The 24224-nt window shown below is 45.0% G+C and overlaps 1 pseudogene across 1 annotated transcript; it reads right to left on the reverse strand.

Annotated features, from left to right (window-relative positions):
* Positions 1-3763: 3763 nt before the first annotated feature.
* Positions 3764-22858, reverse strand: LOC311132592 (NXPE family member 3-like; annotated as a pseudogene). The gene is made up of 4 exons: positions 22826-22858; positions 7040-7091; positions 5464-6152; positions 3764-4315 (listed from the first exon to the last, which is right to left on the reverse strand). The product of its transcript is annotated as an NXPE family member 3-like (transcript).
* Between the last annotated feature and the right edge of the window lie 1366 nt (positions 22859-24224).

The following is a 24224-nucleotide window of genomic DNA, read 5'->3' on the forward strand; positions in this document are numbered from 1 at the left end:
GGATTCTAATTGAAGACTCCAATTTCATATCCACCACCTTTAACAATTTTTTTGTTGACTCTGTCAGGGAACTGGCTCAAAGATGTTCCACCAAGACCACAGTTCTCACTCCCATGGATAATAATAAAGCAATATTTAGAATTCCTGAAATCTCAGCATCAGCAGTGGACAGTATTATAAGCTTCTTCAGGAGCTCTAGAACAAAATATGTATTTGGTCTAGACACTGTATTCCTGAAGAGACACAAATATTCTCTGATTGCCACTTTTGTACATCTAGTTAATCTGTCCATCAAATATGGGATTTTCCCCAATGCTTGAAAGTCTGCTGCAGTGATACCTGTTTAAAATCTGGTGACCCAACACTGGTGGAAAATTACAGACCTATAAGCATTCTTCCAGTCTTAGCTAAAGTAGCTGAAAGATGGGTGGCTGAACATCTGACTGATCACCTCAATCAGGGCAACTCCATACATCAAATGCAATTTGGATTCAGAACTAACCATTCTACCGAAACAGCCAATTGCTATTTTCTGGAGTGCATTAAATCTAAAGGTGGTGAAGTCAGCGTAGTCTTTTTGGATCTTAAGAAGGCCTTTGATACTGTGAATCATGAGGTTCTCCTATCCAAACTATCCTCCCTTAATGTGTCCACTGAAGCCATTAGTTGGATGTATTCCTATCTGACAAACAGAAGTGAAAGGGTTCGTCTGGGGGACACTCAGTCGGACTCTCTTTACTATAACATTGGGGTCCCACAAGGCTCAATATTAGGCCCCCTTCTGTTTACATCTATATAAATGATCTCCCACTTGCTTGCCCACAAGTTAACATGCAGATGTATGCAGACGATACAGTCCTGCATGTACACTACCGGTCAAAAGTTTTAGAACACCTACTCATTCAAGGGTTTTTCTTTATTTTTACTATTTTCTACATTGTAGAATAATAGTGAAGACATCAAAACTATAAAATAACACATATGGAATCATGTAGTAACCAAAAAAGTGTCAAACAAATCAAAATATATTTTATATTTGAGATTCTTCAAATAGCCACCCATGATTCCATATGTGTTATTTCATAGTTTTGATGTCTTCACTATTATTCTACAATGTAAACATTAGTTATCTGTGGTTCCTCATATGTAAGATGACTGTTTTTATTACGAATAAGTTGTTGTTGTTAGAATGATATACTATTGGATGTAATGTATTTGTATTTTGTATTGTTTTAGTGTGTATTTCTATTGTGGCTGTGTAATTGCCCTTACCTGAACGGGCGCAAATTAGCTTTTGGCTAACCCCGGCACATTTACATGGATGTTGCATTATTGTAATATTGATGCTGATTAATGTGCATTGTCCCCTATAAATAAATAAATAAAATAAAATCTGACAAGCATCAGAGCCAGTATAGTAGGATTAGATCTTGGTCCTTTATTGATGCTTTGTCTGTTTGATGGTTCGTTGGAGGGCGTAGCGGGATTTCTTATTAGCGTCCTGATTAGTGTCCCGCTCCTTGAAAGCGGCAGCTCTAGCCTTCAGCTCAGTGCGGATGTTGCCTGTAATCCATGGCTTCTGGTTGGTATACAGTGGGGAGAACAAGTATTTGATACACTGCCGATTTTGCAGGTTTTCCTACTTACAAAGCATGTAGAGGTCTGTAATAAAAACAAAAATCCAGAAAATCACATTGTATGATTTTTAAGTAATTAATTTGCATTTTATTGCTGTCCATCAAATCATACAATGTGATATTCTGGATTTTTGTTTTAGATTCCGTCTCTCACAGTTGAAGTGTACATATGATAAAAATTACAGACCTCTACATGCTTTGTAAGTAGGAAAACCTGCAAAATCGGCAGTGTATCAAATACTTGTTCTCCCCACTGTATGCACATAGAGTCACTGTACGGACGACATCGTCGATTCACTTATTAATGAAGCCGGTGACTGATGTGGTATATTCCTCAATCCCGGAACATGTTCCAGTCTGTGATAGCGAAACAGTCCTGTAGCTGAGCATCCGCTTCATCTGACCACTTCCGTACTGGTCACTTGTACTTCCTGTTTGAGTTTTTGCTTGTAAGCAGGAATCAGGAGGATAGAGTTATTGTAGGATTTGCCAAATGGAGGGCGAGGTAGACCTTTGAACACGTCTCTGTTTGTGGAGTGAAGGTGATCTAGAGTTTTTTTCCCTCTAGTTGCACATGTGACATGCTGGTAGAAATGAGGTCAAACGGATTTCAGTTTTCCTGCATTAAAGTCCCCGGCCACTAGGAGCACCGCCTCTGGATGAGCATTTTCTTTTTTGCTTATGGCCTTATACAGCTCGTTGAGTATTGTCTTAGTTCCAACATCGGTTTATGGTGGTAAATAGACAGCTACGAATAATATAGATGAAAACTCTCTTGGTAAATAGTGTGGTCTACAGCTTGTCATGAGGTCATCTAACTCAGACGAGCAAAATCTAGAGCCTTCCTTAATATTAGAGATTGCGCATCAGCTGTTGTTGACAAAGAGACACACACCAACCTCCCTGACCTTACCGGAGGCTGCTGTTCTGTCTTGCCAGTGCACAGACAACCCAGCTAACTGTATATTATCCATATCCCAACTGTATATTAGCCATGACTATGAAACATAGGATATTACAGTTTTAAATGTCCCGTTGATAGGATAGTCTGGAACGGAGCTCATACAGTTTATTCTCCAGTGATTGCATGTTCGCCAGTAGAACAGAGGGTAAAGGTGGATTATCTACTAGCTGACCCAGTCTCGCCAGGCATCCAGCTCTATGACCTCTGTAACGGCGTTTCCTCTGCATGCGAATGACGGTGATTTGGGCCTGGTCTGGAAGGAGCAGTATATCCTTTGCGTCCAATTCATTTAAAAATAATCCTCATCCAGTTTGAGGTGAGTAATCACTGTTCTGATGTCCAGAAGCTATTTTCGGTCATAACAAGCGATGGCGGATACATTATGTACAAAAAAGTTAAAAACAGCGCAAGAAAACACACAAAATAGCACAATTGGTCAGGAGCCCGTAAAACGGCGGCCAACCCCTCCGGCGCCATTCTTTTTACTCTTCCATCTCTGCTGGAGCGACCATATACAGTACAGTCATTGGGAGCAACGCACTTGTGTTGAGTTTGTTTTGATTGGACAGGAAGTGTAGTTTAATGAAACACCAGCAGAAACTCATCAGCCAATCAAATGCATGGGAATAGAAGGGAGGGGGGGCAGTGATTGAAGGTTAAATAATCAAATAAAATTACCAAGTAGATCTGTGCCAGTACAGAGGGATAGGCCAATGAGTGATATATGCTTCAGTAAGATTGGCTTTTTATCATTCATAGCAATGGTTATCAACTGTACTGCAGGGATGGAACTTAAGTCTCAGAAAATAAAGTATTTGGGTGTACGAGATTTGACGTCAGAAGAGTTACAGTAATGGTGTTCCGTCCTTCCAGGCCGTTGGCTAGATACAGTAGGTTTAAATAGTGTGGGTTTAATGAGTGTATGGTTAGATGTTTTTTTGTTTTTGTTTTTTTTCCCATGCAAATTATAAGGGATTTATACTTTTATATTTACATTTTTCTTAAGGGTAGCTTTAGTGTAGCTTAACTTCTTCCAGTAAAAAGTAATTGGTAGCTCGATAAACTATACTTTCATAGTAGCTTCCTCAACACTGTTATTTTGTGGATATTGCAAAGGTATAGAATAATGGAAAATGTGACAGAACTAATTTAACTCTCTCTGCTAGTTCTTCACTGGGCAGACGCGAGAGAGGATAGGGTTTATCATGTTCTTGATGATTGGGGGGCGAGGGTGGATATCGTGGGTGAGGTGGGGAGCAAGGGTCATCTCCAAGGCGTCCACTAACAAGATATTCAGGCCCCTGAACATGGCCTTGAGCACCCTGTCCAGTTGCACTGAAAACCAGTCACAGATGATGAGGCTCTCCTGTATGCTTTGGGCACGGAGGTTAGCCGAGCACACCACTACCACGGTCCCTGGAGCCCGGTCCAGAAGCTGCACCACCGCCCTTTGAATGTGGCGTAGTTGGTGAATGTAGAACTGCACAGGGAAGGTGCTGAAATGAGCCCAAACGCTGATGACTACAACAGTGTCTGAGCCAAGCCATCCAGCTCGTTAGCTACATAGCGCAGCTGACTGATAATGAGAGGGGTCCAGGAGGAGGGGGGACCGTGGCTGCGGTCCTTCAGCAGGATGTTGTGGGGGATGTCCATCGCCATGAAGGGCCCTGCGCTCACAGGACTTTGAAGGTTGAACTCCTTCAGCTCTTTGACAGAGAGAGAGGAAGATAAATGTTTGAGGGAGAGCGAGAGAGATAATTTGAACATTCCTGAGACAGCCAAGTGTGAGATAGTATTGGCAAACAGCACTCAACTGGCAAGAAGCTGTTGAGGAACTTGTAGTACTTTCTGACGGTGGCGTCTCCGTACATGTAATAATAATAATATGCCATTTAGCAGACGCTTTAATCCAAAGCGATTTACAGTCATGGGTGCATACATTTTTTTTGTGTATGGGTGGTCCCGGGGATCGAACCCACTACCTTGGCGTTACAAGCGCCGTGCTCTACCAGCTGAGCTACAGATGGACCATGTACACCACCTTGCCCTTCAGACACTGAGTAATGGCAGTGGGGTCGTTAAACTGGCGCATCACGAAACCACCCAGAGCCCACCATGACCCTTGGAAGTAATACCCAGAGCGAGTGGTCCTGATAGGCACTGCCTTTGCACTGCTGCTTTCCACCTCTTGTTTGTCTGAAATACAACATTTACATTACATTACATTTTAGTCATTTAGCAGACGCTCTTATCCAGAGCGACTTACAGTTAGTGAATACATATTTTTTTATACTGGCCCCCCGTGGGAATCGAACCCACAACCCTGGCGTTGCAAACGCCATGCTCTATCAACTGAGCTACATCCCTGCCGGCCATTCCCTCCCCTACCCTGGGCCAATTGTGCACCGCCCATGAGTCTCCCGGTCGCGGCCGGCTGCGACAGAGCCTGGATTCGAACCAGGATCTCTAGAGGCACAGTTAGCACTGCGATGCAGTGCCTTAGACCACTGCGCCACTCAGGAGTATAAAACAACTTTCTATTGCTGGATTCAAACTTGCAACCTTTGGAATCAGAGGCAGATGCTTACGCCCATCCGCCATTCCCAACACCCAAGAGGAGGCATGATGCACCAGCTACCATCACTTTACAGGTAGTAATTTTTCTTCACACTACACACATACTCCTAGCTGTTTTCTTAGGCGGCACAGTGACACTGTGAATACGTGCTATAAGGTTGACGCCACTAAACAAGTTTGAGAATAATTTAAAATGTAAAGCAAGCGATACCATTCACCTGAACCACACTCTGTAATTGTACATATAAAAAAGGCTAAAATATTGCCTTTTTACCCCGCACTTACCTTTGGAAGAGCAGTGCTTCTTTGTCGGTTATTAGATCTTTCTGGTAGCCTGCCCAGAAGTTGTTGATCTGTGTTTCACAGCTCAGCAGCTGCTTTGGCTTGTAGCAATACCAGGGTTTACCCGTGTGGGGGTCTGTGTAACTGCACAGCGGCTGCTGGTTGGTCGGCAGGCACGGGTGTCAGACAATATTCCAGAGCGGAACAGGCTCTTGTAAAGTACCCGGTCGTTGTGTTCCTCACGTAAACTTCGTAGAACAGGAACTGCCTTACTAGGATGGACCAGTGTCACCTCCACCCATACAGACCCATCCCACAGTAACAGAAAAATGGCAGGTCCCATTCCCGTTGTCCAGGATCCTTCCAGCAAGAAGTCCCCACCATGGCTCTTGGGACGTCCTGGAAATCTTTCATAAGGACCAGAGCCTCCAGCTGGTCCACCACATGCCACTCTCTTCTACCCCCTGCTGGCAGGATTGCAAACAGGCTGTGTGCATGGTCACTGGTCTGGTCCAGGGGTGAAGGCGTAGCCCGGGATGGAGGCTCTAGCCTGGTGATGGATTCCAGGAGGTAACGTTCCATCAGAGCCTCCTCAGTTGAGGGCTCCTTGCCCAGGTGGCTACAGAAGCTTCGCTCGTGATCCAGAGGAGGAGGGCCCTCTGAGTGGATGCTGCATAGGTCAAATTTTCCACCTGATTGCACCAGGTGAAAAGTGATTGCATTAGTTTTGAAACCGGGCTGCCTCCCGGGTGTGAGCAAGGTGCCCCGTTCAAAGCCCACGGTGAAGTCGGCTCAAAACAAAGTGACGTATGTCAAGAACGTGGAGTAATAATTTAGGATTAGAGCATTCACATGCAAAGTGTTGTATGCTCTTGGTAAAAAAAACGAATATGTACTTTATCTGCTTTCCCAAGTAGAACTGGTTTGAAAATGTTAACATATATTTTATGGAAAATACATATTGTATGTTTCTGAACGATGAACCATGCTGTCTTGTTGACAATATGACCTGATGGTGCAGATTACTGTTGGATTTGAGCTGGGCGCTCTTCCCTCACCGCTTTTGCCTATTTACGTCACGGCCATAGCACGGTCCACCCCAGTCCAGCTTAATTAAACTCCCTAAATATAAGGGCTACTTTATGGCATGGTAGTGTTCACAGTAGAATACAAATCTAATTCTATTTATATTGTAGTCCCATTATCCTCCCCCACTGACTTCTTGTACTTGCCATTTTGTTTATTGCAAGTCAAACTTTCATTTGCATGCCAGTAAATATTGTCAACGTTACAGTATTTAATTATTATATCCCAAGGGGGACAGTCCCAGAGACTCTGTAAGCGGGCAGATGATCTATGATAAGGAATGGAATCAGTCTGATTGTTATGAGTTCCTGTTGTCTGAGTTGAAGGCTACAAAAGTAATTTTTGAAAGAAAAGCCTTTTCTATATTAGCTAATTTACCCCAGACCTGACAGTGTGCCTTTCAACTAATCTATTTTGTGTTCCAACCCTCAGGGCAACCCCAGCAGCTCCTCCAGCAGACGTTGCTTCCTCCTGTCTTCCAAATACTGCTGACCAAGCTGCCCACCATCAGACAGGTAAGGATGCTCTCCCATGGGAAGCAAGGGCTGGAGGGGCATCAAAATGGCTGAAAGATGCCCCCCCCACACTCTTCTGGGAAGGCTTTCTGCTAGATGTTGGAACATTGCTGCGGGGACTTGCTTCCATTCAGCCACAAGAGCATTAGTGAGGTCGGGCACTGATGTTGGGAAATTAGGCCTAGCTCGCACTCCGTGTTCCAATTCATCCCAAAGGTGTTTGATGGGGTTGAGGTCAGGGATCTGTGCAGGCCAGTCAAGTTCTTCCACACCGATGTCGACAAACCATTTCTGTATGGACCTCATTTTGTGCACGGGGGCATTGTCATGCTGAAACAGGAAAGGGCCTTCCCCAAACTGTTGCCACAAAGTTGGAAGCACAGAATCGTCTACAATGTCATTGTATGCTGTAGCGTTAAGATTTCCCTTCACTTGAACTAAGGGGCCTTGCCCGAACCATGAAACACAGCCCCAGACCAGTATTCCTCCTCCACCAAACTTTACAGTTGGCACTATGCATTCAGGCAGGTAGCATTCTCCTGGCATCCACCAAACCCAGATGTGTCTTTCGGACTGCCAGATGGTGATTCATCACTCCAGAGAATGTGTTTCCATTGCTCCAGAGTCCAATGGCGGCGAGCTTTACACCACTCCAGCCAACGCTTGGCATTGCACATGGTGATCTTAGGCTTGTGTGCGGCTGCTCGGCCATGGAAACCCATTTCATGAAGCTCCCGACCAACAGTTATTTTGCTGATGTTGCTTCCAGAGGCAGTTTGGAACTCGGTAGTGAGTGTTGCAACCGAGGACAGACAATTTTAACGCTACTTGGCTGTCCCGTTCTGTGAGCTTGTGTGGCCTACCGCTTCACGGCTGAGCCGTTGTTGCTCCTAGACATTTCCACTTCACAATAACAGCACTTACAGTTGACCGGGGCAGCTCTAGCGGGGCAGCTTTTGCAGGGCAGACATTTGACAAACTGACTTGTAAAGGTGGCATCCTATGATGGTACCACGTTGAAAGTCACTGAGCTCTTCAGTAAGGTCATTCTACTGCCAATGTTTGTCTATGGATATTGTATGACTGTGTGCTCGATTTGATACACCTGTCAGCAACGGGTGTGGCTGAAATAGATAGTATATCATCTTGAGTTGTACATGGATAATCTGTGTTTTAGATTTCCATCCATGCTAACCTTTTCGCATAATGTTTGCACATTTTTCACAGGAGGTTCTGGCTGATGACCTGTCTCCATAGCTGATAGAAACCGAGAAGAAATATCGTCCCCAATGATACTACTAATATTTTCTAATTGTACTGATGTGGAAGGGCACACTTGTCTACTGAACTGCTTGAAGTGTTCAGTAAAAATGACAGTGCCACTTTGTTACCATCTACAAAATACAGAAATGTTGCTCTACAATGAGGTTCTGCCAATCATATGTTGGAAACCATTATCAAGGAAACCTACAGTAGTTGAACACTTTGTGTAGATAGTAACCAGTTTACAGAACACCAGTGATTCTAAGAACAAGAATAACTGTTACCTGTAGGACAATGTCACTATCACAGGGCACAGTAATGTATATCCTTAATAAAATAATTTGTGGTGGTTAATTGTGCAATATAGTTATACCTATGGCTTGCATAACCAACTCAACTTTGGGTTGCAGATTTAACAGTATTGAGTCAAGGAACAGCTTTACTGCTCAAGAAAATATGGCATCACAGTACTGAAGGGGCAGAGCAGGCAGGTGGGCTTCCTGTCCCTGATGGTGCCATGACAGATATGACAACCAGCAGCTTTTGTAAATACTGTCCCACCAAGGACTAACTCAGAATAATAGCCAAAGCTGTGTCGCATTAGTGGAAACCAAGACTGTTCTCAAGCCAGCTGTGCCAGTTTTGACTAGCAGAAGTTATTTTTCATATCAGGTAGGAGAACTTAAGCAGCAGGTTAGGATAATTAGGTTAGGGTTAAGAAATGGGTTAGGGTTAGTTAACATGCTTCAATTGTCCCTAACGCAACTTAAGCATATCTAGCTACAACAGGTACCATCCTGTAGGTTTTCGCTCCTACCCTAATCTAGCGCACCTGATTCTAATAATTAGCTGGTTGATAAGCTTAATCAGGTTAGTTACAACTGGGGTTGAAACAAAACCTAAAGAAGGGGAGCTATCCAGGAACAGGGCTGGAGAGCCCTGAGCTACAACCAGGTCTGCCCTGAGAACAGTCCTGGTTTCCACTAATGCAGGGGTAAGCAACTCTGTTCCTGGAGAGCCGCAGGGTATGTAGGATTTTGCTTTAACAGATCAGGAAGACAAGGTGTGTTAAATTTAGTTAGTCACTGAACTGACCAACTGAGCTAATTGATCAGTTATGTGATTGACTAAATTGAACACACCTGGACTAACAGGTCAGTTAAAGCAACATCCTGTATACCCTGCGGCTCTCCAGGAACAGGGTTGCCTACCCCAGCACTAATGCAATGCTGCATGGCCAAAGGGGTCCTTCTCCCTTGCTCTCTCTCACACACAGTCACTGTGCAAAAAAACAACAACATATACAGTACCAGTCAAAAGTTTGGACATTCTACATTGTAGAATAATGGTGAAGACATCAAAACTATGAAATAACACATATGGAATCATGTAGTAACCAAAAAAGTGTTGAACAAATCAAAATATGTTTTATATTTGAGATTCTTCAAAGTAGCCACTCTTTGCCTTGATGACATCTTTGCACACTCTTGGCATTCACTCAACCAGCTTCACCTGGAATGCTTTTCCAACAGTCTTGAAGGAGTTCCCACATATGCTGAGCACTTGTTGGCTGCTTTTCCTTCACTCTGCGGTCCAACTCATCCCAAACCATCACAATTGGGTTGAGGTCGGGTGATTGTGGAGGCCAGGTCATCTGATGCAGCACTCCATCACTCTCCCTCTTGGTCAAATAGCCCTTACACAGCCTGGAGGTGTGTTGGGTCATTGTCCTGTTGAAAAACAAATGATAGTCCCACTAAGCGCAAACCAGATGGGATGGCGTATAGCTGCAGAATGCTGTGGTAGCCATGCTGGTTAAGTGTGCCTTGAATTCTAAATAAACACTGACAGTGTCACCAGCAAAGCACCCCCACACCATCACACCTCCTCCATGCTTCACGGTGGGAACCACACATGCGGAGATAATCTGTTCACCTACTCTGCGTCTCAGAAAGACACGGCAGTTGGAACCAAAAATCTCAAATTTGGACTCATCAGACTAAAGGACAGATTTCCACCAGTCTAATGTCCATTGCTCGTGTTTCGTAGCCCAAGCAAGTCTCTTCTTCTTATTGGTGTCCTTTAGTAGTGGTTTCTTTACAGCAATCTGACCATGAATTGTATTTTATGACCTTATGTTTTTTTTACCCCATATGTAACTCTGTGTTGTTGTTTTTATCACACTGCTTTGCTTTATCTTGGCCAGGTCGCAGTTGTAAATGAGAACTTGTTCTCAACTGGCTTACCTGGTTAAATAAAGGTGAAAAATAAAATAAAAAATGAAGACCTGATTCACGCAGTCTCCTCTGAACAGTTGATGTTGAGATGTGTCTGTTACTTGAACTCAGTGAAGCATTTCTTTGGGCTGCAATTTCTGAGGCTGGTAACTCTAATGAACGTATCCTCTGCAGCAGAGGTAACTCTGGGTCTTCCTTTCCTATGGCGGTCCTCATGAGAGCCAGTTTCATCATAGCGCTTGATGGTTTTTGTGACTGCACTTGAAGAAACTTTCAAAGTTCTTGAGATTTTACGTATTGACTGACCTTCATGTCTTAAAGTAATGATGGACTGTCATTTCTCTTCGCTTATTTGAGCTGTTCTTGCCATAATATGGACTTGGTCTTTTACCAAGTAGGGCTATCTTCTGTATAGCCCCCTACCTTGTCACAACACAACTGATTGGCTCAAACACATTAAGAAGGAAAGAAATTCCACAAATTAACTTTTAACAAGGCACACATTAATTGAAATGCATTCCAGGTGACTACCTCATGAAGCTGGTTGAGAGAATGCCAAGAGTGTGCAAAGCTATCATCAAGGCGAAGGGTGGCTACTTTGAAGAATCTCAAATATAAAATATATTTTGATTTGTTTAACACTTTGTTGGTTACTACATGATTCCATATGTGTTATTTCATAGTTTTGAAGTCTTCACTATTATTCTACAATGTAGAAAATAGTTTAAAAAATTAAAATAATTGAATGAGTAGGTGTGTCCAAACTTTTGACTGGTACTGTATATATTGTATTTGTTAGACCAGAATGATTTTAGTATGTTAATCTACTAATCTCTTAAAATGTGTTGACTTGCCTCTCACCATAGCCAGCCAGCTAGCTAACGTATCTGACCTAGCTAGCTACATATACTGGCTATCATATTGCTAGTAGCTTGCAGCAAGCACCATGCCCGATCTGTCTCCCTGTGTCACCTCCTGCGAACTCCTTGCTCAACAGCTGTCCTAGCAAGCATAACAAAGAGTTTAGCCTATTCCTGTCTTATCCAGAAATACTAGTTTAAGAAATTAAGAGTATTTCCAAAGACAGTACAGTATGAAGATAGGCTAAAACTAGGTTGGAGTAATAACATGTTCAACTACTTAAAGACATTGTCTGGAATCTCGATTGTGCCTTTAGATTTATAGAAAATTAACAACTAAGGAAGAATTTTCACTTCTCTAACTCGAGTAGGGTACAGACGTGGGGTACTCCCTTTACTCCTATGTTAAATTGCGTACTTCACTCATAATCCGACAATGCTGTATTCTTTTTTTAAAAATCATTCTATAAACATTTTGGATATGCTTTGTTCGTCATACTTCGATATCGTCTTAATCAACAAACGTACAAATGTACGTCTCCATTAATAGCCAAAGAGCCTATTCCAAGGGACTTTCTTCAGCTAGCTAACGTTAGCTAACTAACCCTGCTTTTATAGCTAAGATGTCGAAAAGCTGTTGCGTACTGTTTTGTTTGAACAATGGTAGGAGAAAAGACCACCAAATAAAGTTTTACCAACTGCCCAATGGCCAGGTTAGATTAACCTCATGGTTTCAGGCTATACGCCGCGATGATGATGGAAATCTGTGGGCTCCGGTTACACAATACATTTGTTGGTATGAAGCACTTAATTCACGGTCGCTAGCTAACACTTAGTATCTAACTAGCTATGTGTATTGCCTGTGTAAACCTGGGCCAGTTGGTAGGGTTTTCTGCACAGCTGGTCTCCACCAAGTTGAAAGGACATACAGGCAAGCCAACAAGAATAAACTTTTCTAAATACTGTGGGAATCTATTTTCTTATAACTAGATGTGATGCCTAGCTTAGAAAGAACACATTAATGATTAAACATAATAGGTTTGTACTGTACTGATAATAGATTGTTTAACATAACAAGCTGTGATTAATGTGGGGAACTGTTATGGGGGTAGGCTGAGACAGACTTGTGATTCACACAGACACACACACAGCCTCTTTGTTAAACCGCTCAAGGACAGACTATGTCTGAGGTTGCTGACTCGAGACAAGTTGTGGAGATAACAACTAATGCCTGGCAACAGTGAAGCGCCAAGGGTCTGGGACCAGCCTGTGCGCCAACGATAGACTGAGTAAGTCTAAACCACGCTCAGTCTCTACTCTGATAGGCCAGCAGGGAGCGGGAACTATCTCTGTCAGAGTATTTAAAGAAGAACTTAGAACAATGGCTCAGTTCTCTGACTGCCCTGTGTGGTTTTTCAGTGGACCCGTATATAGGAACATCATATTTACCATTGAAGTGTTTTGCATTAATTAAAATACTAGTCTATTTTAGAAGACGTGTATTGACCTCTTTTTGTTCCAATACCAGATTTGAATTGACGCAACTTAACAATACCTAGACCATTCAAGGGCAGGCAAAGACTGGAAGTAGTTAAGTGGCATATCTAAAACTAGCGAATTAGATCAAGATTAACTTATCTCGCTAGCCAGCCAGCTAACGTCAGTTAACCTGCAAGAAAGCTAGGAGTAAACAAACAGTGATGTAAGTATAATGCGACAGCTTTACTGTCGGTGTTAGCACGGCGGGTAACACATTAGAGGGGTAGAGTAAGTATCATGCAAATCATTTGTTGTTGTGACAGCCAAGTATGTTAATAACGATACGTGACACTGCTGAAAACGTTTATTGAAACAACAAAAAAGTGTCAGTAGTTTGCTTAGGATGACGCCAAAGTTAGGCTAATTACATAGGCGTAATAGGTGTACCCTATATCTGTACACCACTCGGGGACGTGGTCACATTAAGCCACACCTTACCTCTTCTGCCTCACGTTACCAAAACACCGCCCACAGTGTTTGATTGACAGGTCTAACACATCGAAAACACAAAGGAGCAATATGGAAACTAAATAGAAAAATGAAGCATTGCAATTGATTTATCGAATTTCATTGATCATTTAAATTTTGACAGTTTTAAACCACACAGAGTATGGAAAAGCATTGTCAATTGCAATTGAGAATTCATTTTCTTTTAATATTTTTTATTTATTCATGCTGTCACAAGGAAATGAAATGGCAAACATGAGAAATTATTTGTCATTTAAGCATTTACATAAAAAATATGTATGTGTCAGTGTTTTACTGGATAGTACCATGGAACTTAAATATTAAACCACTTTGCTATTTCTTTTTCAAATTGGCATGCATTATGCATACTCAATCATGAAAATGATAATGCAATATATTATTTTGAATTAGAATTTTGTCACAAAAAATGCATACCCATTTAGGAAAAGGAATTGAAAACATGATATTGATTTATCATTTGCCCGTTACAATTTAAGATTGAATTAAGTCACGCATAGACTTCCATAGAAAAGAACCCCATACCTACTGTAAAACATGGTGGTGGATCTTTTATATTATGGGGCAATTTTGCTTTCATTGGTCCTGGAACCCTTCTTAAGGTCAACGGCATCATGAACTTCACCAAGTACAGGATATTTTAGCCCAAAACCTGGTTACGTCTGCCAGGAGGCAGAAACTTGGCCGCAAGTGGATCTTCCAGCAAGACAATAACCACAAACACACACATCAAAATACACAAATAAATTGTTAATTTGCCACGTAATCAACATTTTGCAATGACCATCTCAGTCTCCGGACTTGAAACCCATTAAAAACTGTAGTTTGAATTGATGAGGGCAGTTCATAAGCACAGACTGTCACGCCCTGGCTCTGGGGACTCTTAAATGTTGAGCCAGGGTGTGGATTTTTCCTTGTTTAGTTTTCTAGGTTTGTCGTTCTAGATCGTGTATTTCTATGTTGGCCAGGGTGGTTCCCAATCAGAGACAGCTGTAGCTCGTTGTCTCTGATTGGGGACCATACTTAGGCAGCCTGTTGGCATGTTACGTTGTGGGATCTTGTTCCGTATGGTTTGTGTTATTAACCTAGGACTTCACGTATTGTTTTGTTGTTTTTGTTCATGTTGTGTACACTTATTAAAGTATGTATGCCTATCACGCTGCGCCTTGGTCCGCTTCATCTGTCAGCGATCGTGACAGAAGATCCCACCACGACTGGATCAAGCAGCGTGAAGAGGAGAGAGGATGGACTTGGGAGGAGAAGAGTGAGAGTCTGGCGAGAGCCATGGAGGCCATGTTCACGGGGGATAGACAAGCCCCCAAAAAAATTAGGGGGGGCTCACGCCGTGGACGACGAGGCAGCAGGAGGCCGCGATAGAGCGGTTCAGCAGGTTAGCAGAGGAGGCCGCCAGGTTACGGGGGCCACTGGTCACGAGGGAGAAGGAGAGTGTGGAGGCACGGCGAGAGGAACTGGTTAGGCAGCAGAGGGAGCGGAGGTTTATGAGGAAACCCAGTCCCGCTCCTCGCACCAAGCAAGTGGTGTGTGTCACCAGTCCGGTCCGGCCCGTTCCTGATTCCCGCACAAGGCCAGTGGTGTGTGTTCCCAGTATGGTCAGGCCCGTTCCTGCTCCCCGCACTAAGCCTGTGGTGCGCGTCGCTAGCCCGGTCCGGCCTGTTCCTGCTCCCCGCACCAAGCCAATGGTGCGCGTCGTCAGCCCGGTCCGGCCCGTTCCTGCTCCCCGCACCAAGCCAGTGGTGCGCGTCGCCAGCCCGGTCCGGCCTGTTCCTGCTCCCCGCACCAAGCCAGTGGTGCGCGTCGTCAGCCCGGTCCGGCCTGTTCCTGCTCCCCGCACCAAGCCAGTGGTGCGCGTCGTCAGCCCGGTCCGGCCTGTTCCTGCTCCCCGCACCAAGCCAGTGGTGCGCGTCGCCAGCCCGGTCCGGCCTGTTCCTTCTCCCTGCACCAAGCCAATGGTGCGCGTCGTCAGCCCGGTCCGGCCCGTTCCTGCTCCCCGCACCAAGCCAATGGTGCGCGTCGTCAGCCCGGTCCGGCCCGTTCCTGCTCCCCGCACTAAGGCTGTGGTGCGCGTCGCCAGCCCGGTCCGGCCTGTTCCTGCTCCCCGCACCAAGCCAATGGTGCGCGTCGTCAGCCCGGTCCGGCCCGTTCCTGCTCCCCGCACCAAGCCAGTGGTGCGCGTCGCCAGCCCGGTCCGGCCCGTTCCTGCTCCCCGCACCAAGCCAGTGGTGCGCGTCGTCAGCCCGGTCCGGCCTGTTCCTGCTCCCCGCACCAAGCCAGTGGTGCGCGTCGTCAGCCCGGTCCGGCCTGTTCCTGCTCCCCGCACCAAGCCAGTGGTGCGCGTCGCCAGCCCGGTCCGGCCTGTTCCTTCTCCCTGCACCAAGCCAATGGTGCGCGTCGTCAGCCCGGTCCGGCCCGTTCCTGCTCCCCGCACCAAGCCAGTGGTGCGCGTCGCCAGCCCTGTCCGGCCTGTTCCTGCTCCCCGCACCAAGCCAATGGTGCGCGTCGTCAGCCCGGTCCGGCCCGTTCCTGCTCCCCGCACCAAGCCAGTGGTGCGCGTCGTCAGCCCGGTCCGGCCCGTTCCTGCTCCCCGCACCAAGCCAGTGGTGCGCGTCGTCAGTCCGGCACGGTCCAGCTGCTCCACGCCGGAGCCAGAGCAATCCGCTCCACCGGTGTTCAGTCCAGCTCCGGCCAGAGGGGCCAGACCAGACCAGGGGCGCAACGGGGGGGTAGAGAGAGTGTGGGTTTCACGCCCGGAGCCGGATCCGCCGCCGAGGCGGAATGCCCACCCGGCACCTACCCTCTTGTGTTTGGTTGGCGCGGTCGCAGTCCGCGCCTTTGGGGGGGGGGGGTACTGTCACGCCCTGGCTCTGGGGACTCTTAAATGTTGAGCCAGGGTGTGGATTTTTCCTTGTTTAGTTTTCTAGGTTTGTCGTTCTAGATCGTGTATTTCTATGTTGGCCAGGGTGGTTCCCAATCAGAGACAGCTGTAGCTAGTTGTCTCTGATTGGGGACCATACTTAGGCAGCCTGTTGGCATGTTACGTTGTGGGATCTTGTTCCGTATGGTTTGTGTTATTAACCTAGGTCTTCACGTATCGTTTTGTTGTTTTTGTTCGTGTTTTGTACACTTATTAAAGTATGTACGCCTATCACGCTGCGCCTTGGTCCGCTTCATCTGTCAGCGATCGTGACACAGACGAAGGATATCAAGCATCTGGAAGGATTCTGTATGGAGGAATGGTGTAAGATATCCTCACAAGGTGAGGTATTGAAAGGTATTGAAATCAGGAGTGTCAATAATTTTGACCCCTACTCTTTTGAGAAAACTGCGCAGTTGTATTGGTATAAAAAAATAATTTCCCATTTTTATCTTTATCTTTATAAAGTATGTCAATCATTTCTGACGCCAATGTAGATGCTTCACCAAGTATTTATAAGTATGTTAATACTATATAAATGTTTTAAGGATTGACATATTTTTATTCAAATTTTATTTAGTCATGTTTCAAAAACAGGTCATGTCTACATCATGTGCCTGACATTGAACAGAAGTGTTTTGATCCATAGCAGAAATGGAAATGAAAAAAGAGCTGATAAACCTTATTCGGTCAAAAAAATAGATTTGTGTTTAATCTAGGGGAGCCATTTTGTTTCCCCAATGAAGTGAAAGATAACAGGAGCAGTGTATGTTGTTGTGTTTGAAGGATCAGACTCGCACTTCCGTGGAACTGTACCATTGATACATACAGTAAGTATGTGTGCATTTTGACATGTATGTTTATAGACAGATGTGTATGTGCTGCGTTTGGTTCTGCAGCAAGTTGGCACCTACACTATATTAAACACAGAAGCTTGGCTAATGAGCTGCAGGTGTGAAGCTTGGCAAATGGAGTGTGGGGAAGGTCACCTGCTGTTTGTTAGTTGGCATACAGTAGCCGCTACGTGATGCCATTCTGGCTGGCGCAAGCGAGCTGGCAATAGACTCCATACCTACTTCTCACCATAGTTTCCCACAACACATACATTGCCTAATTTTGTCACAGGAAATGGGCTACAAGTGCTCTATGGAGAAACACTTTTCCCTGAAAACTCCATTGTTTTCTTTCCTTCTCTGGCACTGTCTCTGGTTATTAGCAGTAATTATCATAATTAAATTTTGGGCATATTGGCAGGTATGCAAAGGAACGATGTGGTGAGAGAAAATAACTAAAAGAGGGGGAATGGCGTCCAAACCAGGCTTTTACTTGCTGGACAGTCGGGAGTTAAAGTGACAGTTGATGAGAAGGAAATTGACTTCATCAAAATGTAATTGTGTGATAAACGTCCCAACATATAGCTTCTGACGCGCTCATATTGCTTTGCCACTCGGGAGAAGTGTGGGGTATCATTATTGTTTAAGTTAGGAGCTGCTGTGTTAATGTAGCCTAATGCACACCAACCAGTTTAACTGGGTGGGGTCTGTTTTCAAAACATTTGCTCTATGCATTATTTATGTTTAGAAAGGAAGATGTTTTTGCTCACATCTGTTCAGCTCCTTTGTACTTTACGCTACTTTCCATCCTAAGGTGGTGGAGCTTTACCCCTGGGTTATGTTCAGTGGGGAGAAAGCGTTTGGAAGCTGAATGAAACGGGAAGGTACTACCACAGAATCTGGCATTTCTAACACACAGGCCCATTTTTGTCTTTGAGGCCCCCCGTTATAAGTAAAATAATTCTCATTTAAATAGTAATAATCATTCTCCATTAAAACCCCAATTTAGGGCTCTATTCAATTTGAATTGCTGAAGCGTCACAGATTGCGCAATAGAAATGTAAAGTTAATTTCAGATTGAGCCGACATATGCAGTGTTTACTGTGAATGCAGTCTCCGCTAAAGCGGGAACATTGCCTTTAAATTTCAATCACGCTGTAAACTGAACTTCTGCGATACGGATTGAATGGAGCCCTTAGACCGGCTAAAAATGGACCAGCCCATCTGGCATTTGCCAGAACTGCCCTATGGCCATAGGACCACATCTTTGCTGTGCATTTTTTTATTGCTATCTCTTGATTTGATAAGAAGAATGTAGTCTAAACTTTGAAAATAATCCTTATCCACAATAGATAAGGTTTTAGAGCAAATATTTATGTAGAAGTCTTCTCCTCGGATCCTCCTCAGCATGATTAAACAACTCACATCATGCCTTCCAGCCTTAGAGTTCCTGACCTGTTTACTGTCCCTTCTGCTAAAGCTCCACTAGGCCTTGTTCTAACGGCTTCCAGAGCTCTAGACTGGCTGGAGCACATTATTATTCTCCCCTTGGCACTTTCCAACTTTATCTCCAACCCATGTCTATGAAATTAGGTTTAGGGGAAGGTTACAGTGGCTGTATAAAATAAGAACAATGCCAACCTGGTTGTGTGCAAAATTCATGGAAAAGACATCAGCCTGTTTTGTGAAGTCATGGTCAGGTTGTATACTGTTTTAAAATGAAAAGTCTAGTTCTTACAAATTTTTATTGGGGAGAGAAATGTATATTTGTGGTTGTAAACTGGAATCTCTTTAACCCAAAAAACAGATTTCAACCAGAAAATGACGTAATTATGATATATACAATATTCCCTGACTTATTCCATCACCCTCTTTCAGTACCTGGGCATACCCAGTCAAGACAAAATAAAGCAAATGCACTAACAAGACTCTTCAAGCAGACGTTGTGGGTGATCTTCACTTATAAGAGCACAAGAGAGCAAGCTAGAGACGAGAGAGACTTTTGATTCCTTCAGCTGTGTTTGAGAATGAGACTGAACATGCATTAGGTGCTGCTTCCATCCTCTCACTCCTCTCATCCACTCCCATATGGGAGGCGTGTGGATCTGGGCACAGAGAGAGAGCGTCGGAGAGAGAAAAAAAGAGGTCCCATATGTGTTTTTTCTCTTCATTAGTTCCCAAGCAAACAGAGGCCCTCTTCAGCAGATTCATTTAAATCAATGTGTTTTTAGATGTCCAGAAATGCAGCCCTCATTTGCATGAGAAGCTCACATCACAAGCTGTAGAACGAAGGACAAAATAGGAAGTTAGACTCTCACACTGAGGGATGTGCTTTAATTAAAGGGCCTTTAAAGAGAATGCTTATGGGCCTTGAACGTTGTACACAACAATATCCTTTGCTAAGATCTCTGGGGGTTTTCTCAAAGGAGCCCAAGGGGATTTGAAAAACATAAAATGACTGTCCTTCTGTGTTTTCTTACTATTGAAACATACACTCACTGGCCAGTTTGTTAGGGACACCACCCCGTTCACGAAAATGGTTGGCTCCTACATACAGTGAGTCACGTGGCCGTGGTTTGCTATATAAAGCAGGCAGACAGGCATTGAGACATTCAGTTACTGTTCGATTGAATGTTAGAATGGGCAAAACAAGTGACCTAAGTGACTTTGAGCGTGGTATGATCTTCTGGGCTTTTCACACACGACAGTGTCTAAGGTTTACCGAGAATAGTGCGACAAACAAAAAACATCCGGTCGGCAGCAGTCCTGTGGGCGAAAACAGCTCGTTGATGAGAGAGGTCGAAGGAGAATGGTAAGAAACCCAGCCCACTCCTGATGTTTAGAGAAACAACTAACAAATTGTCCTGAAACTGAAACTGAAACTTCAAACAAATGTCATGGACTGGGTTTCTGTATAGCAATTTGTGACATCATCTGCTGATGTAAAAAGGGCTTTATAAATACATTTGATTGAAATTTGATTGATGGGACCTTATACACATGACAAATTCACACCTACACTCAAATAAGAAAAGATCCCTGGAGTATCTTCAAATTGAAACTGTGGGGGAACCCCTATAAGTTATTTGAAGAACCCTTTAAAAGGGTTATTCAAAGTACCCTTTTTAATGGATCCTCAAAGAACCTTTTGAAGAACCTTTTGGGGTTAATTTTTGAACTACATTTTGTTACGTTACAGCCTTATTCTAAAATTGATTACATCGTTTTTCCCCCTCAACAATCTACACACAATACCCCATAATGACAAAGCAAAAACAGGTTTTTAGAAATGTTAGCAAATATATTAAAAATTAAAAACGTAAATATCACATTTACATAAGTATTCAGACCCTTTACTCAGTACTTTGTTGAAGCACCTTTGGCAGCGATTACAGCCTCGAGTCTTCTTGGGTATGACGCTACACGCTTAGCACACCTGTATTTGGAGAGTTTCTCTCATTCTTCTCTGCATATCCTCTCAAGCTCTGTCAGGTTGGATGGGGAGCATTGCTGCACAGATCTTTTCAGGTCTCTCCAGAGATGTTAAATCGGGTTCAAGTCCGGGCTCTGGCTGGGCCACTCAAGGACATTCAGAGACTTGTCCCAAAGCCACTCCTGCGCTGTCTTGGCTGTGTGCTTCGGGCCATTGTCCTGTTAGAAGGTGAACCTTCGTCCCAGTCTGAGGTCCTGAGCGTTCTGGAGCAGGTTTTCATAAAGGATCTCTCTGTACTTTGCTCCGTTCATCTTTCCCTCGATCCTGACTAGTCTCCCAGTCCCTGCCGCTGAAAAACATCTCCACAGCATGATGCTGCCACTACCATGCTTCACCGTAGGGATGGTGCCAGGTTTCCTCCAGACGTGACGCTTGGCATTCAGGCCAAAGAGTTCAATCTTGGTTTCATCAGACCAGAGAATCTTGTTTCTCATGGTCTGAGAGTCCTTTAGGTGCCTTTTGGCAAACTCCAAGCGGGCTGTCATGTGCCTTTTTCTGAGGAGTGGCTTCCGTCTGGCCACTCTACCATAAAGGCCAGATTGGTGGAGTGCTGCAGAGATGGTTGTCCTTCTGGAAGGTTCTCCCATCTCCACAAAGGAAATCTGGAGCTCTGACAGAGTGACCATCGGGTTCTTGGTCACCTCTCTGACCAAGGCCCTTCTCCCCCGATTGCTCAGTTTGGCTGGGCGACCAGCTCTAGAAAGAGTCTTGTTGGTTCCAAACTTCTTCCATTTATGAATGATGGAGGCCACTGTGTTCTTGGGGACCTTCAATGCTGCATGCATTCATTTGTACCCTCCCTCAGATCTGTGCCTTGACACAATCCTGTCTTGGAGCTCTACGGACAATTCCTTCGACCTCATGGCTAGGGCAGTGGCGGTCACGAAATGGTATCAGTGATTGTCAAGCAAATAACTGCCTGTCTCACGGTAATTGACAGGCAATTAACATAAACACATTTAGCATCTCCTGGCTTCCACACGTAGCCTACAAGCCACTGATGCAGACCTTTGGAACATCTACATATTCAAAGGCTAATAAATCCATGTAATATAGCCTACACCTTCACAATAAATCCATTATTTATTTTAGACAGGTCTAAATAAACATTATATGAAGAAAATGTAGTCTATTTCAGAAGAACAGAATAGCATACTCTGAGTTGTCCTCATGATATGTCCTGATCTGGCTATGCCATATGGCTGTGGGCTACACTAGTTCATTTAGCAGACAAGATTTGCTTAGAATTCCGTGGCATTATATTATATCATTTTACAGTATGAAGAATACAATTGAACAAAGCTGAATAAAATAGAAAGGATATTTTCTCCAAACGATTTGAGGGAGTCCGCACATGCGGCTATTCTGTGTTGAGTGGTTAACAAAGAAATAGGTACTCCTATATGCTTAATTTAGAGTTATTCATGTAACTTTAGTTGTTTTACAAACGTTGGGCTATATGTTTGGATTTTGAATACATTGTAAGGCTGCATGATGCAACTCTAATGATGATTTGAAAAAAAGTAGCTTGAAAGGCATGAGCTCTGCTTTGTTTATTTGCGCAGGCTGTACACACTTCATAGTCTCTCATTCACAATTTGAGAAGCACTTGTTAATGCCTCGAATTTCCCGGCGGCATCCCCTTTGTGTGGCCATAATGCACCCTAAAAGAATCCATGCTTTTTGCAGCCCTTCTCCCTGAGTGCTGCCTGCTCCGAAGCACCTCTCACTCACACTGCTCTCCATCACGTGATCGGGTCTTTCTCACAGGCTACAAGTGAAGGCAGACACATCGGGGACGCAACTGTGCACATCCTTATCCAATTCCGAGAACTGTCCACATTTACTTTTTGTCAGCCAACAAGATGAGTATGTCACGTCTACCCCCGCTCCCCCTCTCCGGCGCTCGACGGTTTACTAATCACTGGCTCTGACAACCATCATTATGCACACCTGCGCCTCATCATGAGACTCACCTGGACTCCATCACTTCACTGATTACTTCCCCTATATCTGTCACTCCCTTAGCTTCATTCCCCAGGCAGTATTGATGATGTGTTTCATGTCCAGACGCTACTCCTGTTTTGTATCGGTCCATGTTCATTGTTTTATTAAACTTACCACCTGCACCTGCTTCTCGACTCCCAGCGTCATCGTTACAGAATACTGCTTCAACAAATGGAAGCATCAGGAAATCAGGAAATCTCCCAGACGGTCGACGAACAGGGATACCTACTTCGTCAACACCACGACCAGCTGGCGCAACTGGGGACGGCTATGGAAGAGGTTCTTCGCAGTCTTCAACGTCTCGAACATACCCGAGAGGCGTTGCCTTCAACTAGCGGAGGATACTCTGCCATCAGTCGACCCAGCGAGCCAGCACACCAGTCCATTCAGCAGCCCGCCCAGGTCAGCGATGCCCGTTTGTCCCTCCCAGATAAATATGACGGAACCTCATCTAAATGCCGTGCCTTCCTACTACAGTGCTCCCTCTATTTTGTGCACCAGATGGGAGCCCCCACCACCGAGAGGTCCAAGGTTGCCACGGTTATTTCTATGCTCACTGGGCAGGCGTTGGAATGGGCCACGGCCGTCTGGGAGAGAGGAGAGGAGGAGCTGGATTCGTATGAGGGGTTCATGGCTCTGTTCAGAGTTATCTTCGATCAACCACGGGGGGCGTCGGTACCCTCATCACTTCTCTCCCTCCCTCAGTGAGCACTCTGTATCAGAGCCTGAACCCATGGAGGTAAGGGTCACACGCCTCCCCGCGGCGGAGTGACGCAGACGGAGACAGCTTGGGCTCTGTCTCTATTGTGGTCAAGGAGGGCACCAGCTCCAGCACTGTCCGGTACATCACAACTCGGGACCCACGAGAGCAGAGGGACGGTCACGTGATCGTCCACCTCCTGGGGCAGGTGTGAGTATCCACTCTTCATCACTTTCTGCCAAACCCTTTTTAGTGTCGATCACACTAGCTGACTATCCCTCATGTACTGCTTCTACTGCGCTAGTGGATTCCGGTGCCACGGGGAAATGTATTGACCAGACCCTTGTCTTCTCTCTTAACATCACCTCATACCCGCTCTCCTCTGCGCTTCCGGTTCAAGCCCTTGATAATCGGCCACTAGGATCCGGGACCATCACACACATCACCACACCACTCACCCTTACCGTGGAGTCCATCCATCAGGAGAACATTCCCTTCTTCATCACTAGTGCACCAGCTCACAAGATCATCCTCGGTCATCCTCAATCATCCTCGGCTCCAACGCCATAACCCCACCATCTCATGGTCGAGGATGAAAATCACAGACTGGGCAACCGAATGCTGGAGGACCTGCTTTCCCGTCCCCTGTGGTTCCACGTCAGTGGAGAGTCCTGTGGTTGCCCTCCAGCCCATCATCCCGGAGGTATACCAGGACCTGCGGGAGGTATTTTCCAAAACCCGCGCCACCTGTCTCCCTCCTCATCGCCCCTGGGACTGTGCCATCGACCTGCTTGCAGGCTCTGCGCCCCCGCG

Source organism: Coregonus lavaretus, assembly GCF_964263955.1.
Source record: "Coregonus lavaretus genome assembly, chromosome: 7".
In the NCBI taxonomy this organism is placed as follows: Eukaryota; Metazoa; Chordata; class Actinopteri; order Salmoniformes; family Salmonidae; genus Coregonus; species Coregonus lavaretus.